Here is a 5158-nt window from a genome sequence, read left to right as displayed (position 1 = left end):
CATAAAATTACGAATGCAAAAACATAGTGTAAAACATACATAAAATGTGATTTTTCTGGTTTATAACCTATATTTTTATTTTTTTATACCAAATTTTACATATTGAATCAATATGCATATAACTATTTATATTCTAAACGTAATTTATTTAGGAAACGATCGTAAGATTACCTCGGGTGAAGAATAAATTATTTTGTACCCTGGGTGATGAATAGTAACACTTATATATATATATATATATATATATATATATATATATATATATATATATATATATATATATATATATAGGAAAATGAGTTAGTACTCCTAGAAGTACATACTCCCATGCACGTGTCTCTCATTTAAACATGGAAAGGGTTTGTCGGATTTCGGGTTCCGGCAGACCCTTAAGGTTCGAACACTGGGGTGCGCGCGGAGATTACGACTTCTACCTCCCCGTCTCGCAAAGATCTAAACTACTAAAAGAACTGCACAAGGGACGCAAGATTTATACTGGTTCGGGCCACCGTTATGGTGTAATACCCTACTCCAGTGTGTGGTTGGTGGATTGCCTCCTAGGGCTGATGATGATGAACAATACAAGGAAGAACAGCCTCCCGAGGGTCTGTTCTTGGCTGGGGCGATGAAATGCTAGGAGGAGTTCAGTCACCCTTCTCTCTCTCTCCCTCACTCTGGTTTTGATCCCCTCTCTCTCTTTCCGCCCCCTTGCTCTGTGGGCGGCTGGTCCTATTTATAGAGGCCCTGGTCCTCTTCCCAAATATCGAGCGGGAAGGGAGCCAACAATGGTGGGCTAATTTGAAGGGGGACAGCAAGCATCAACTATCCTGACAAAAGCAGTCTTCGCCTGCGCAAAGCTCTGGTGATGACGCCGTCCTGGGCTCCATGGTGACCTCTGTCTCGTAGTCCTCCTGGTCTTGGTCTCGTTGCACCGAAATGGCAACCTTTGTCTGATGCCTCGGTACTCCGCGGCTGCGCTTGCCCCCTTTGCACCAAAGAGGAAAGAAGGACGCTGCGCGCGCTGGCGCCCACCTGGCACCCTGAGTCGTCATGGCTTGCGTCACGGGCACCTCGCGAGGTACCCCGCCTTGATCTCTCCGCCTCCTCACGAGCCAGCCTGACAAGACCGTGCCTGAGGAAGCTTCGTGTCGTCCGCCTCGCGAGGCTTAGCCCCTCGCGAGGGTCTTGAGTCTTGCGTTGATGAAGATGGGCCATGCTGGGCCTCCTTTGAGCCACGCCGCAGGCCGCAGGCAGGCAAGTCTGGGGACCCCCGTTCCCAGAACGCTGACAGTAGCCCCCGGGCCCAAGGCGCGCCTGGACTTGGCCGTGCCGAGAAGCGAAAGTGCAAGGGCGAAGCGCCGCGGGCCCTAACAGCCTGCGGCCTTGGGCGCCGCGTGGCGGTTGATGGGATGTGGGCGTCTCCACTTCCCCATGACGCCTCGGTGATCGCGCGAGTTGGACAAGTCCCTGCACGCAGATCGTGTCATGATTACCTGTGATCGTGGAGGTCGGCGGTTGGCCTTCGCAGGCTATAAGTATGGGACCACACGCGCCCTTCTAGTCCATTCCTCCTTGCTTCTCCTTCTTCTTCATGGCCCCGTCGAAGAGATTCTCAGCCGCCGAGAAGGGGAAGGCTTGCCGGGTTGAGCCCGCCTCTGCCCCACCCAAGCGTGGCAGAGGGCGCCCTCGCAAGCATCTTGTGGCCACCGCGGTGTCTCCCCGCGGCCGTGGTGGTGATCTTCAGCACAGCGACGGGCGGGTTGCTGCAGCCGGGGGGTGCGCCCCGGCTGCACGTCCCCCCAGGCCGCGCGTTCCTGCCGTTGAAGCGCTGCCGGAGTTCATCGTGTGTCGGCGGAGCCGGCCAGCACCCGGTGTTGGAAATATGCCCTAGAGGCAATAATAAAAGCATTATTATTATATTTCCTTGTTCATGATAATTGTCTTTTATTCATGCTATAATTGTGTTATCCAAAAATCGTAATACATGTGTGAATAAATAGACACCAACATGTCCCTAGTAAGCCTCTAGTTGACTAGCTCGTTGATCAACAGATAGTCATGGTTTCCTGACTATGGACATTGGATGTCATTGATAACGAGATCACATCATTAGGAGAATGATGTGATGGACAAGACCCAATCCTAAACATAGCACAAGATCGTATAGTTCGTTTGCTAGAGTTTTCCAATGTCAAGTATCTTTTCCTTAGACCATGAGATCTTGTAACTCCCGGATACCGCAGGAGTGCTTTGGGTATACCAAACGTCACAACATAACTGGGTGACTATAAAAGTATACTACGGGTATCTCCGAAAGTGTCTATTGGGTTGACACGGATCAAGACTGGGATTTGTCACTCCGTATGACGAAGAGGTATCACTGGGCCCACTCGGTAATGCATCATCATTATGAGCTCAAGGTGACCAAGTGTCTGGTCACGGGATCATGCATTACGGTACGAGTAAAGTGACTTGCCGGTAACGAGATTGAACGAGGTATTGGGATACCGACGATCGAATCTCGGGCAAGTAACATACCAATTGACAAAGGGAATTGTATACGGGGTTGCTTGAATCCTCGACATCGTGGTTCATCCGATGAGATCATCGAGGAGCATGTGGGAGCCAACATGGGTATCCAGATCCCGCTGTTGGTTATTGACCGGAGAGCAATCTCGGTCATGTCTACATGTCTCCCGAACCCGTAGGGTCTACACACTTAAGGTTCGGTGACGCTAGGGTTGTAGGGATATGTATATGCAGTAACCCGAATGTTGTTCAGAGTCCCGGATGAGATCCCGGACGTCACGAGGAGTTCCGGAATGGTCCGGAGGTAAAGAATTATATATAGGAAGTGCTATTTCGTCCATCGGGACAAGTTTTGGGGTCACCGGTATTGTACCGGGACCACCGGAAGGGTCCCGGGGGTCCACCGGGTGGGGCCACCTATCCCGGAGGGCCCCATGGGCTGAAGTGGGAAGGGATCCAGCCCAAAGTGGGCTGGGGCGCCACTTCCCCTAGGGCCCATGCGCCTAGGGAGGGGAAACCCTAAAAGGGGGGGGGGCGCCCCCTTGCTTGGGGGGCAAGCACCCCACCCCTTGGCCACCGCCCCCTAGGAGATTGCATCTCCTAGGGCCGGCGCCCCCCTAGGCTCCCTATATATAGTGGGGGGGAGGGAGGGCTTTGAACACACGCGATTGGTGCCTCCCTCTCCCTCTCCAACACCTCCTCCTCCTCCATAGAGCTTGGCGAAGCCCTGCCGAAGTACTGCAGCTCCATCACCACCACGCCGTCGTGCTGCTGCTGGAGCCATCTTCCTCAACCTTTCCTTCCCCTTGCTGGATCAAGAAGGAGGAGACGTCACGCTGACCGTACGTGTGTTGAACGCGGAGGTGCCATCCGTTCGGCGCTAGGATCTCCGGTGATTTGGATCACGTCGAGTACGACTCCCTCATCCCCGTTCTTTGAACGCTTCCGCTCGCGATCTACAAGGTATGTAGATGCATCCGATCACTCGTTGCTAGATGAACTCATAGATGGATCTTGGTGAAACCATAGGAAATTTTTTGTTTACTGCAACGTTCCCCAACAGTGGCATCATGAGCTAGGTCTATGCGTAGTTCTCTTTGCACGAGTAGAACACAATTTGTTGTGGGCGTTGATGTTGTCAACTTTCTTGTCACTACTAGTCTTATCTTGCTTCAGCGGTATTGTGGGATGAAGCGGCCCGGACCAACCGTACACGTACGCTTACGTGAGACCGGTTCCACTGACTAACATGCACTAGTTGCATAAGGTGGCTGGCGGGTGTCTGTCTCTCCCACTTTAGTTGGAGCGGATTCAATGAAAAGGGTCCTTATGAAGGGTAAATAGAAGTTGACAAATCACGTTGTAGCTTTCACGTAGGTAAGAAAACGATCTTGCTAGAACCCTCTTGCAGCCACGTAAAACTTGCAACAACAATTAGAGGACGTCTAACTTGTTTTTGCAGCAAGTGCTTTGTGATATGATATGGCCAAAGTTGTGATGAATGATGAATGATATATATGTGATGTATGAGATGTTCATGCTATTGTAATAGGAATCACGACTTGCATGTCGATAAGTATGACAACCGGCAGGAGCCATAGGAGTTGTCTTTATTTTTTGTATGACCTGCGTGTCATTGAGAAACGCCATGTAAGTTACTTTACTTTATTGCTAAACGCGTTAGCCATAGTAGTAGAAGTAATAGTTGGTGAGCAACTTCATGGAGACACGACGATGGAGATCATGATGATGGAGATCATGGTGTCATGCCGGTGACAAGATGATCATGGAGCCCCAAGATGGAGATCAAAGGAGCTATGTGATACTGGCCATATCATGTCACTGTTATTATTTGATTGCATGTGATGTTTATCATGTTTTTGCATCTTGTTTACTTAGAACGACGGTAGTAAATAAGATGATCCCTCATAATAATTTCAAGAAAATGTTCCCCCTAACTGTGCACCGTTGCGACAATTCGTTGTTTCGAAGCACCACGTGATGATCGGGTGTGATAGATTCCAACGTTCACATACAACGGGTGTAAGACAGATTTACACATGCAAACACTTAGGTTGACTTGACGAGCCTAGCATGTACAGACATGGTCTCGGAACATAGAAGACCGAAAGGTCGAGCATGAGTCGTATAGAAGATACGATCAACATGAAGATGTTCACCGATGTTGACTAGTCCGTCTCACGTGATGATCGAACACGGCCTAGTTAACTCGGATCATGTTATACTTAGTTGACTGGAGGGATGTCTATCTAAATGGGAGTTCATTTGATTAGATGAACTTAATTATCATGAACTTAGTCTAAAACATTTAAAATATGTCTTGTAGATCAAATGGCCAACGTAGTCCTCAACTTCAACGCGTTCCTAGAGAAAACCAAGCTGAAAGACGATGGCAGCAACTACACGGACTGGGTCCGGAACCTGAGGATCATCCTCATAGCTGCCAAGAAAGATTATGTCCTACAAGCACCGCTAGGTGACGCACCTGTTCTCCCTGCAGAACGAGACGTTATGAACGCTTGGCAGGCACGTACCGATGACTACTCCCTCGTTCAGTGCGGCATGCTTTACAGCTTAGAGCCGGGGCTCCAAAAACGTTTTGAGAGAC

Source organism: Triticum dicoccoides, chromosome 4A (genome assembly GCF_002162155.2).
Source record: "Triticum dicoccoides isolate Atlit2015 ecotype Zavitan chromosome 4A, WEW_v2.0, whole genome shotgun sequence".
Classification (NCBI taxonomy): Eukaryota; Viridiplantae; Streptophyta; class Magnoliopsida; order Poales; family Poaceae; genus Triticum; species Triticum dicoccoides.
Note: the sequence above shows the minus strand (reverse complement) of the source record.